We start from the raw sequence: 13,518 nt of genomic DNA, 5'->3' as shown, positions 1-13,518 counted from the left end.
ATTTCAGTGCTGGGCCATAAAGTGTCAGCGTGAGAACCATTCAACTAAACATCATCGATATGAGCTTTTGGAGCCAAAACCCTCTCCTGTACCCTTCATGAGTGCACGACACAAAGCTTTACGCCTCGCCTGGCACCATCAACACTAACGTTGGACTGTTGATCACTGGAAACAAGTTGCCCGGTCGGACGAGTGTCGTTTCAAATTGTATCGATCGTGATGGACATGTACGGGTATGGATGCTACCTCATGAATCTATGCACCCTGGATGTCAGCAGGGGACTGTTCGGGCTGCTGGAGGCTCTGAAATGGTGTGGGGCGTTTGCTGTTGGAGTGGTATGGGGCCCTGATACGTCTAGATACGGCTCTGACACGTACGTAAGCATCCTGTCTGATGACTTGCATCGATTCATGTCCATTGTGCATCCCGGCGGACTTGTTAAATTCCAGCAGGACAATGCGACACCCCACAGCTCCAGAATTGCTACATAGCGGCTCCAGGAACACTCTTCTGAGTTTAAACACTTCCGCTTGCCACCAAACTCCCGAGACATGTGCATTATTGAGCATATCTGGGATGCCGTGAAATATGCTGTTCAGAAGAGAGCTCCACCCCCTCGTGTTCTTAGGGATCTATGGACAGCCCTGCAGGATTCATGGTGTCAGCACTACTTCAGACATTAGTCGAGTCCATGATACGTCGTGTAGTGGATCTTCTGCGAGCTTGCTGGGACCCTACGCGACGTCAGACAGGTGGTTCCTCAGTGTAGACGTATTATGGATTTAAAAGAAGATGTGAACATTCTGAATTATTTCCTGTGCAGTCATACATTCCTACATCGTTCCGTAGGATGAAACAGCGCGGTTTTCCTACTGTCCATAGCGACTAATTCCACTAATCTTGAGACTGAAATATTGGGGCCCAGTCGAGCGGGTGGCGGCGTACGGAGACGCTAACGCGAATTCAATAACCATTACTGGCTGCGGCATGCTGATGCGGCTCCTTAATCTCGGCCATAAAGCGTAATGCGTCCTAACTCAGGGCGCATGCGCTGCCCGAGGTGCGGCAGCGTCAGCGACAAGGACTGATAGATAGATAGAGCGAACGTGGGGGCGTCCTACCCCGGCCTTAAAGTCGCTTTACGAGTCGAATAGAACGACCGAGTGAGCGCCTCCCGAATGCGGAAAATTAAAAGCGTTCAGCGATACGAAACGTAAGCACGTTCGCCGTGCAGTAATAAACTTCGCTACAGTGTCATTGTGATCTGCGACTTCAGCGTCATCTGGTTTGCAGCATTCAAATCTACATCAGCTATCAAATTGAATGAGTCCCAGTGGTGTTTCACTTTAGCGGTATTATGTGCCGTAAACACTGCTGTAAAAATGTTACGGTTTAGTTACGACGAGGCTGTTGGCGTGTGAAGTCAGTTAGTGATACATTACGAAAATATTTAATGTCGGAGCGACGCTCGTAAAACTGTAATTTTCTGTTTATTATACCATCTGCTTTAAATAGTGATTCGTTGTTACAACGCACGGAATTACGAGCATAATGCGGAATAATAGATTACATTCTTTAATTTCCTTTGCATAACAGTACTCAAGTGAAAAATGTATAAGAGGCACCAGCCGTGGTCTTCCTGAGTACTATGACACTACAGGAGTAAATGTCTTAAAACAGCTGTTTAAAATCACTTGGGCAGAAAACTCCGCAGGCCGGTGTGGCCGGGCGGCTCTAGGCGCTTCAGTCTGGCACTGCGCGACCGCTACGGTCGCAGTTTCGAACCCTGCCTCGGGAATGGATGTGTGTGATGTCCTTAGGTTAGTTAGGTTTAAGTGGTTCTAAGTTCTAGGGGGACTGATGACTTCAGATGTTAAGTCACATAGTGCTCAGAGCCAGAAAACTTCTCCCCAGTAAATACCTAATATTTTTTTGTAATACAGCTTCATAAATGGAGTCTTAGGGGTTTTCCGATGTAATACATGAATACAGTTACTGAACAATCCATTCAGCTGTTTTGTTGTTGGCACTTAATTCACGAGATAATATTTAAAACTATATAATTTCATGTTAAACTTATAGTGGCACTCCAACTGAACCAAAAACAATAAAGTACATAAAGTGTTCCAAAACGTAACCATATCAAAATCATTAACGTTGCCGTGAGCATTGAACTTGCCAGTTCTTGCGTACACCGCGTATGATTAGACATACACTAACCAAACTCTCTGTCTTCCCTCGAATGTTACTCAATGGAAAACAATATTTCCGAAGCCGTGTCATTACAGGCGATGAGACATGAATTAGTCATTTTACGCCTGCAACAAACAAACATTCTAGGGAGTGCAGACACACCTCCTTGTCTACGTGGAACAAATGAAAACTCGTCATGTAAGCAGGAAAGCTTGGTCAGCGTTCTCAAACTGTGATGGAGCTGTGTACACGGAGTTTATATAAAGAGCGCAACCAATAATGTTGATTCACACTGTGCAACACTAACATCGCCACAAAGAACAAACACGTTGAAAATTAAGGATAGACATTGTTCTCCTCCACAATGCAACCACCCACTCGGTGTGCACAACACGAGTTGTACTTCAGTATTTTCGAAGCGAATATTGGAATAATCCGCCATACGGTTCAGATCTTACAACATACCATTTCTAAGTTTTCCGCGAGCTGTAAGAATCTCTCGGGGGTGGAGGGGGGGAGGGAGGGAGGGAAGGGAAGCGATTTTCCAGTGATGAGGACATTGACACAGATTCTCGTATGATTCTGTGACCAAGAAGCGGATTTCTGTCATCAAGAAACTGAACAACTGGTAGACTGTTCCAGCTGTAGTTTGGTGTTTATTCTGAAAAACAGTGTCACGTACCTTTGTGACCTACAAGTGTAGTGCAATAACATACTTTTTGAATTGAATAAAATTTAAATACAGCATACACGATGCCCAGCATGACCAAGGATTTCAGGAAGTTTCTTTTGGTCACCGGGCGACTTCTGCAACAGGACGTTTCCTCCCGACCATTCCTAATTGTTCAACAAAACTGTAAAAAACCGTCACACAGAAGTAGTTTCGGACCACTTCAATCCACTTTGAAATCATTGACAGAGAGTGAGTGAGTGAGTGTGAAGGGTGGCGGGGGTTCAGTCATAGTCATTGGATCATTGGATATCTCCTAATATTGTATCGAAACTGCGTACTGCAGCAACTCGGCATGGACTCAACAAGTCATCCATAGCTGCGCGTGTGCAGTATTTTGTCCACGAAATAACCTCTCGATTACGTCTCACAAATGTTCGATGGGATTCATGACGGGTGATCGGAGCAGCCAAATCATTCTCTCCAGCCATCCAGAGTGCTACTCAAACTAATTGCGAGCAGTTGTGACACAGTGACAGGGAACATCGTCATCCATAAACATTCTGACGTTGTTTGGCATCATGAACTCCATGAATGGCTTGACATGGTCTTCAGGTAGGAGAAAATGACCACTTGAAGTCGATGATAGGTACAGTTGAGCCCTATGACCCAGTCCATTCCATGTAAACACAGTCCACACCATTACGTAGGCACCACCAGCTTGCACAGTGTCTTGATGACAACTTGGGTCCATGATCTCGAGGAGTGTGCGCCACATTGGAAGCGTACAGTCAGCACTTTTCTTTTGGTCGTCAGTCTACTGACTGGTTTGATGCGGCCCGCCACGAATTCCTTTCCTGTGCTAACCTCTTCATCTGAGTAGCACTTGCAAACTACGTCCTCAATTATTTGCTTGACGTATTCCAATCTCTGTCTTCCTCTACAGTTTTTGCCCTCTACAGCTCCCTCTAGTACCATGGAAGTCATTCCCAAATGTCTCAGCAGATGTCCTATCATCCTGTCCCTTCTCCTTATCAGTGTTTTCCGCAAATTCCTTTCCTCTCCGATTCTGCGTAGAATCTCCTCATTGCTTACCTTATCAGTACACCTAATTTTCAACATTCGTCTATAGCAGAACATCTCAAATGCTTCGATTCTCTTCTGTTCCGGTTTTCCCACAGTCTGTTACACTACCATACAAATCTGTACTCCAGACGTACATCCTCAGCAATTTCTTCCTCAAATTAATGCCGGTATTTGATATTAGTAGACTTCTCTTGGCCAGAAATGCCTTTTTTGCCATAGCGAGTCTGCTTTTGATGTCCTCCTTGCTCCGTCAGTCATTGGTTATTTTACTGCCTAGGTAGCAGAATTCCTTAACTTCATTGACTTCGTGACCATCAATCCTGATAAGTTTCTCGCTGTTATCATTTCTACTACTTCTCATTACCTTCGTCTTTTTCCGATTTACTCTCAAACCATACTGTGTACTCATTAAACTGTTTATTCTGTTCAGCAGATAATTTAATTCTTCTTCACTTTCACTCAGGATAGCAATTTCATCAGCGAATCGTATCATTGATATCCTTTCACCTTTTAATTCCACTCCTGAACCTTTCTTTTATTTCCATCATTACTTCCGCGATGTACAGATTGAAGAGTAGGGGTGAAAGGCTACAGTCTTGTTTTGCACCCTTCTTAATACGAGGACTTCGTTCTTGATCGTCCACTGCTATTATTCCCTCTTAGTTGTTGTACATATTGACCCGTCTCTCCCTATAGCTTACCCCTTCTTTTTTCAGAATCTCGAACAGCTTGCACCATTTTATATTGTCGAACGCTTTTTCCAGGTCGACAAATCCTATGAACGTGTCTTGATTTTTCTTTAGACTTGCTTCCGTTATTAGCCGTAAGTTCAGAATTACCTATCTCGTGCCTTTACTTTTCCTAAAGCCAAACTGATCGTCCCCTAGCGCATTTTCAATTTTATTTTTCATTCTTCTCTATATTATCCTTGTAAGCAGCTTCGATGCATGAGCTGTTAAGCTGATTGTGCGATAATTCTCGCACTTGTCAGCTCTTGCCGTCTTCGGAATTGTGTGGATGATGCTTTTCCGAAAGTCAGATGGTATGTCGCCAGACTCATATATTCTACATACCAACGTGAATAATCGTTTTGTTGCCAATTTCCCTAATGATTTTAGAAATTCTGATGGAATGTTATCTATCCCTTCTGCCTTATTTGACCGTAAGCACTTACGAACTGAAATCGGAACTTATCGGACCAGACCACGGTTTTCCAGTTGTCCAGGGTCACAAGTCCAGAGAATACGCTGAGACGCTGCAGGAAACGTCACCCTGTTCGCAAAGACACTCGCGTCATTCGTCTTCTGCATATGTAATACGATCGTTCTGATTGTTAGGATTAATCGTGCAAAGATCCATGGAACATGGAACTAACTAAGTTCATCGGACTAAAATTTATTCATGCCAGTCAGCACGCACAGATGAATCATAAAGCTTTTACAGAGGGCGAAACGATCGAGTGAAGTACTCAACCACGGGCCCACTGCCTCTATATGAGCATAAGGGAGTAGCGATGAGTGAGACATGTTTCAAGCGGGCATTGCATGTGAGCAGGGCTAAATTGAGACTGTGACAGAGTGACAGAAATGGGCAAATGTGTTTTGCCAAGCCCATGGCCATTCGATGTGTGAAGTTGCCTGATTTGTTGGTGCTTTGATGTGGGCTGTTCAACGTGACTACAAGCTGTGATGTACCACACGTGCCGCAAAACACGATGTCAGATCTGTGGGCGGAAAAAGATCCTTACTAAGAAAAACCGGAGACGCGTTTCACGGCCTGTGAATCAAAATCGTCTCCAAAACCGGACAGGAATTACTGCAAGCAGTGAATGATGGTCCTTCCCAATGTGTCAGCGAGAGAACATTGCGTTGGGAACTCCTTGCGATGAACTTTTGGAATCCGTCACTTCGCCAGAGGCTGTTGCTCACACAGGCACATGAAGACGATAGCAAAGTACATCGGGATAGATGAACAGGTTTCTGGTTTTCCAGACTCCCCCATCCACTCACATGTCGGCTGGTCTGCAGAGTCACCTGACTTGAACACCAAGAAAAATGTGTGGGCAATACTGGAACAGCGGGAAAACGCCGAAATGAGCATCTCTCAAGAGAGTGGCTTAAACTGGATGTGACGTGCCTGCACTACCTTTCGGACACTTCCTAACCGAATCCAGATCGTTATCAAGTACAGGAGGAAAATTATACGACATAAATGATGCTTTCAATAATATCTCTAGGGTTTCTTTCTTTTCTTTTTTTTTCGGTGAGCTTATAGAAGTCGTCTCATGGAGTTTCAAATTAAGGGTAGTTGAGACTGTTAGCCGTGTAGGTAGCGCCATTTTGTGATCTCCTGCGGATGGACCAGAGATAAGGTTAACTAAGCATCTGCGAAAGAGAGTGCTGGCAGTTTGTGCAACGGTGCACTGTTATTCGCAGAGCGGCGCTTCCGGCGACAATAGTGGAGCTGGTCCCTGCGGGGTGTTTAGCCAGGGGCTAATTAACGGCTGGCAGTCAACTCGGCGTCAAGCCGAACGCCAGTCGGACTTTCCTGTTGTCGCAGAAAATTACTTCTCAGTGTGTTTGCGTAGCGACCGGGTAAGCCGCGGTCGCATTAAAACTGTCGATTCACTAATAGCCGCCTTCTGCAGGAGCCAACTTCCGAATTACTTTTCACAAAGCGCTGAAAGCAACTTCATCTGTCCAGAGGCGGCTTGTGTGTCATTCAGAGTCCGTTTGAGAACAAAGCTAACTGAGTTCTTAGTGGTCGCAAAATTTACTACAGCTGCAGGCAATATTTCCAACGCTGGAGATTATAATATAAAGACTGTTGCAGCTCCGTTTTTTGGTCTATAGCATACTGGAAGGACTCACACTCTCAAACACACTGAGATTAATTTTTATTTGATACAGTGGTCAACCAAACTGAAAGTAGACTTTACACCTAAAATAAAAGTTTCAGCCAAAGTTAATCCTGAATCAACAAATCTTAAGGGTCAAAATTACCCAAGCAGTAGAGAATCCTACTATGAGTATTCTGATACAGAAGAAGTAATGGTTTGAAATAAATATTTAGATCTCTTGGCATTAACAGCTTACGCCTTTCACTAACTATTCAAAAAAATGGTTCAAATGGCTCTGAGCACTATGGGACTCAACTGCTGTGGTCATTAGTCCCCTAGAACTTAGAACTACTTAAACCTAACTAACCTAAGGACATCACACACATCCATGCCCGAGGCAGGATTCGAACCTGCGACCGTAGCAGTCACACGGTTCCGGACTGCGCGCCTAGAACCGCGAGACCACCGCGGCCGGCTAACTATTCAAAGAGTCGCTCGCCGGTCTCGTATGTACTACAACAGCACATAATCTGCCATCCTCTTCGAAGTACTCTTGTTTCCTATCGCAGAGATGGCGCTGGTCAGAGAACAATCCAACAGAGCTGACCTCTCCGCTGGTAGCTCAGCTTGTCCTCGTATGATTTTTCTGTTGTTGATACAACTTCAGTAACAAGGGAAGAAAGGAAGACTAGGGATACTCCCCTCGTCGAGTACGAGTTCACTAGGTCACAAACTCATAAGCGGAGAATGGGGAAGCAAACTAGTAGTGTACTTCTCAAAGGGAGCAAATCACTGACATCCAGGGATTTAGGGAAGCCTACACTAACAGTCGATAGCCTTACCACAGCGCTAGGTCTCAGCTTTAGTAACGTGTAATGCAGTACATGTGATAGTCGAAAAACACTTATCAACCATATCACACTTCACTTGAAAGCCGTAGCGGCTTCGTCTGAGATTATTCGCCTTTGACTTTCACTCTTCTCTACACTGGGGTGACGAAAGCCATTGGATACCTCCTAATACTGCGTCGGGCCTCTCATTGCCTGTCGTAGTGCAGCAGCTCGACATGAGATGGAGTCAACAAGTCGCTGAAAGCGCTCTGTAGAAATATTGACTCATACTGCCTCCATGTTGATGAGGTACCATACTCCGAGGAGCGTAGGGGACGATTCGTTAGGCCCTCAACGCCGACTACGCAAGCTCCTAGCGGAGGTGGTTTGCCATTGTCTTCCTCCAACCGTAATGGGGATGAACGATGATGAAGACGACACAACAACACCCAGTCACCTCGAGGCAGCAATAATCCCTGACCCGACCGTGAATCGAATCCGAGACCCCGTACGCGGGAAGCGAGAAAGCTACCGCAAGACTACGAGCTACCTTTATTGCTGTCTATAAATGCAAAAGTGTTGGCTGGCATGATTTTGTGCACGGACTGACCTATCGATCGTGCCTCATAAACGTTCGATGGAATTCATGTCGGGTCAACTTGGTGGCCAAATTATCCGCTCGAACTGTCCACAATATTCTTCAAACCAATCGCGAGCAACTGTTACCCGGTAACGAAGCGCATTCAAATGGCTCTGAGCACTATGGGACTTAACAGCTGTGGTCATCAGTCCCCTAGAACTTAGAACTACTTAAACCTAACTAACCTAAGGACATCACCCACATCCATACCCGAGGCAGGATTCGAACCTGCGACCGTAGCAGTCGCGCGGTTACAGACTGAAGCGCCTAGAACCACTCGTCCACAGTGGCCGGCCGAAGTGCATTGTCGTCCATAAAAATTTCATCGTTGTTTGAGTCCCTGAGTGGTTGCTAACGGGTTTCAAGTTGTGCCACACAATCATTGCCAGCCAGTGGTCTGTTCAGCTGGACCAGAGGACCCAGAGTATCCATGCGATGACAACCACACCATTATGGAGCCACCACCAGCTGCACTTGCCTTGTTGGCAACTTGCGTCCACGGCTACGAGGTGGTGGGGGGGGGGGGGGGCGATGTTGGTCTGCGCTAGGCTCATGCCCTACCATCAGCAGTTACCAATTGAAGCTCAGACTCACCTGACCTGACCTGACCTGACCTGACCTGACCTGACCTGACCTGACCTGGCCGGTCGTGTAGGGTCCAAACGATACGGTCACGACCCCAGAAGAGGCGCTGCAGGCGATGTCATGCTATCAGCAAAGCCACTTGCGTCAGTCGTCTGCTGCCATAGCCCATGAACGCGAAATTTCGCAGCACTATCCAAACGGATACGTTCGTCGTACGTCCCACATTGATCTCTGCGGCTATTTCACACAGCGTTGCTCGTCTGTTAGCCACCAATCAGACATACTGTGCCGGCCGGAGTGACCGTGCGGTTCTAGGCGCTACAGTCTGGAGCCGAGCGACCGCTACGGTCGCAGGTTCGAATCCTGCCTCGGCCATGGATGCGTGTGATGTCCTTAGGTTAGTTAGGTTTAACTAGATCTAAGTTCTAGGCGACTGATGACCTCAGAAGTTGAGTCGCATAGTGCTCAGAGCTATTTGAACCATTTTTGAATCATAGCGTACACAGCTTATCTCACAGTAATTGCGTTATGTGACGTTCGTATTCATCGCTCCGGCGCATTAACCTGTGCCGCAATTACATCATTATCCCTGGTGTTAGTGGTCCATTGCATCAGACAGCTTGTGATATGGCCATGGTGAGGTGTGTTACTGTTTACAGAGCATGACGCGTATTCAAAGATGGGCTGTTACTCGTCACGAGAGACGGCAGACATACATTTGTGTGATGCCGCAGAATGTACTGCCCGTATAACAGCACGGAGACCCCTTTCCCAACAGCAAAACGTTAATGTACGTGGATACCGACTTAATGAGACGGGCTCATTCACGCCACAGAGAGTTTCCCATGAAAGACATGTCCAGACACCAGATTTTGAGGAGACGATGTCGGATCGTGTGGCCGACCACCCAACAATAAGTACCCGTCAACTTGCCCGTGAAATACGCACTTCGAAGGATATTTTGCGGAAGTACTGTTGGAGCAGGTAATACATACCTATCATAAAGAACGTGTCCAAGCACTGTGATAAACACATTTTTAGCCCGGTATTTATTTTGTCAATTGATTATCCATCGTATTTTTCAGGGATAGGCCACATTCACTCGTGATGGTGTTGTCGACAGCCCCAACTCCCAGTCTCCAGTGATTAGTGTCCACAATTACCACATCGGTGGCCACCAGCAACTATTCTGTCAACGTATTAGCGGGCATTGTGCAAGATCACCGGGTAGGACATTATGTTTTGCCTCCGAGTTTCACTGGTCAATGTCACCCATTGTACCTGAAGTTTTTGCTGCCACAGTTCTTGGAGACTATACCACTTACTTTCCGCGAAATAACGAGGTTTCAACACGACATTGCACCAGCCCACTTCGATGTTAACGTCGATGAGCGCCTGAGCAACACGTACCCTCGTTGTTGGACTGGAAGGGGAGGTCCAGTTCCGTGGACAGCGAGATCGGCGGATCTCACACCTGTGGACTTTCTTCTCTGCGGCTACGTCTAGACGTTCGTGTGTGGAACCCCATAGAATTGGAAAATGATCTGCTTGCTAGGGTCCAAGCTGCCTATGAGATAGTGCTGCAGAACTTCATGCTCCTTTCCCATGCATGCACTGAGGCTGCCTGTCGTCAATTTGAACAATTGGCATGTGCTACATTGTTGGTACGCGATGCGCGCTGTGTATGCCCATAACATAATAAATATGGGTTTTTTGCCGGCCGCGGTGATCTAGCGGTTCTAGGCGCTCAGTCCGGAACCGCGTGACTGCTACGGTCGCAGGTTCGAATCCTGCCTCGGGCATGGATGTGTGTGATGTCCTTAAGTTAGTTAGGTTTAAGTAGTTCTAAGTTCTACGGGACTGATGACCACAGATGTTAAGCCCCATAGTACTCAGAGCCATTTTTTGAAATATGGGTTTCCGACCATTGAATACCTGCCCAAAGATCATAGTTTGTGGACACACTATCACCTCTTTCAGATTACTGCAAAAGGTATGAGACATCCTGTCTTTAACAGGACAATACTTGTGAATAGCTATAGCTGGAAAAGCACAGTTTATATTTTGAGAAATGTAGAATAGTAAATAGAAGTTAAAGGAGGAGGACACTGGTAACAATGGAATTGAGAAAGGAATAGGAAGGGGGGTAGAGAAAGAATGTAGGAGTCCGGTAAGACGCTAGAATTAAAGAGACGTTGGGAAAGAAAGAGACTGGCAAAGAAAGTGACGGATAAAGAAGCATTATTTGCAGTATCTGGTTTAGTGCTTGACGGAGATGAACTGGCAATATACAATAATTTTCTGGCGAGCAGTTACGAGGAAAACAAAACGACGTCCCTCAGGTTATCCGCAGGTGTAGGGTAGCTTTCGCTGAGGTGATCAACAGCTGTAATTTTGCTTACGAACATGCCTAGCTAGGACACTACATAAGTGAAAGCTTGTATTTCCATTGTCATGGTATGAAGGGTGCATGTTGTGCGACGTAAAGTACTCAGGAGTACATCCACTGAGGAGCCGATGTAGTAGCCCCACAAAATGTCAGCCTGCAAACATCCCAACTGGGCTGACAGGGTCAGACAGACAGATACTAGAGGTGTATGCGACATAATCATCCACGATTAGTTGCCATCCCCTAGAGTTTTCATGTCGTTGTTGTGGTCTTTAGTTCGAAGACTGGTTTGATGAAGCTCTCCATGCTATTCTACTTTGTGTAAGCCTCTTCATTGCCCAATAACTATTGCACCATACATCCTTCTGAATCGGATAACTGTATTAATGATGTTTCGATTGTGGGGCGCTCAACTGCGCGGTTATCAGCGCCCGGCTTACCGTATTCATCGCTTAGGCTCCGTGTACGATTTTTGCACACCAAGCTTCGCTACAATACTAAACTCGTGGTCACTTGATGTCTCAGAACGTGCCCTGTCAACCGATCCCTTCTTCTTTTGAGGTTGTGCCACAAATTTTTCACCCCTAATTCTGTTCAGTACCTCCTCGTTTGTTACATGAAATATTTATCTAAACTTCAACATTCTTCTGCAGCAACACATTTCAAAATTTGCTATTCTCCTCATGTCCAAACTGTTAATCCTTCATGGTTCACTTCTATACATGGCTACACTCCATACACATACTTTCAGAATAGATTTACTAACAATTAAATCTATATTAGAAGCTAACAAATTTCTCTTCTTCAGAAACGTTTTTCTTGCATTGCCTATCTAATTTTCGTATCCTCTCTACTTCGGTAATCACCAGCTACTTTGCTGCCCAAATAGCAAAAATCATTTGTCACTTACAGAGCCTCATTTCCTAATGTAATTCCCTCAGCGCTACTTTATTTGACTACATTCCATTATGCTTGTCTTGCTTTTATTGATCTTCATTTTATATGTTCCTTTCAAGACACTGTCCATTCCGTTCAACTGCTCTCCCAAGTGTTTTGCTGCCTGACAGATTTACAATGTCGTCTCCAAGCCAAAGTTTGTATTTCCTCTCCCAGAACTTTAATTGCTACTCCAATTTTTCTTTGTTTTGCTTTACTACTTGCTCAATGTACAGATTGAATAACATCGGGGACAGGTTATAACCTTGTGCCACTCCTCTCTCAAACACTGCTTCCTTTAGGTGTCCCTTGACTCTTATAACTGCCGTCTGGTTTCTATACAAGCTGTAAACGGCCTTTCGCTCCCTGTATTTTACCACTGCTACCGTCAGAATTTCAAAGAGCATATTCCAGTGAAGACTGTCAAAAGGTTTCTCACCGCCTAGAGGTGCTATAAACGTAGGTTTTTCTTTCCGTAACGTATCTTCTCAGAGACGTTGTAGGGTCGGTATTGGTTTCCGTGGTCATACATTTCTCCTAAATCCAAACTACTTTTAGCCGAAGTCTTCTTCTACCTGTTTACGCATACTTCTCTAAAGAATTCGTGTTAGTATTTCGCAACGAAGACTTATTAAACCGATAGTTCGGTAATATTTACGTATTTCAGAAAATGCTTCATTTGGAATTGAAATTGTTATATTTTTTTGAAAGCTGAGGTTATATCATGTCTCATACATCTTGCACACCATATGGGAGAGTTTTGTCGAATCTGGCTCTTCCAACGCTAACAGTAGTTCTGCCGGTATGTTGTCTACTTCTGGGGCCTTATTTCCACTTAGGCCTGTCAGTGCTGTCAAATTCTTCTTGCAGTATCATACCTCCCATCTCAGCTTCATCTACGACGACTTTTCTTTCCATAATGTTGCCTTGAAATTCATCTCCTTTGTGTAGGGCCTCTGTACACAAATTCTATGTTTCTGCGTTTCCTTCTTTCCATAGGACTGTTTTTCTGTTAGATTTCTTGGTATTCATAAAGGTGCTTCCCTTTTCCCCAAAGGCCTTTTTATCTTCCATGCAGACGGTATCAATCATCCCCCTAGCGATATACGGTTCTAAATCCTAAAATTTGAACTCTATCCATTCCTGCTTGGCCATTTTGCACTGCCTGTCTGTCTAATTTTTTAGATGTTTCTATTCCCTTTAGTCTGCTTCATTTGCTGTATTTTCATATTTTCTCACTTCATCAGTTAAATTCAATCTCTCTTGTGCTATCCACGGATTTATACTAAGTCTTGTGTTTTAGCTGTTTGTTCATCTGCTGTCTTCAGTATTTCATCTCTCAAAGCTAC

Source organism: Schistocerca gregaria, chromosome 5 (genome assembly GCF_023897955.1).
Source record: "Schistocerca gregaria isolate iqSchGreg1 chromosome 5, iqSchGreg1.2, whole genome shotgun sequence".
NCBI lineage: Eukaryota > Metazoa > Arthropoda > Insecta > Orthoptera > Acrididae > Schistocerca > Schistocerca gregaria.
Note: the sequence above shows the minus strand (reverse complement) of the source record.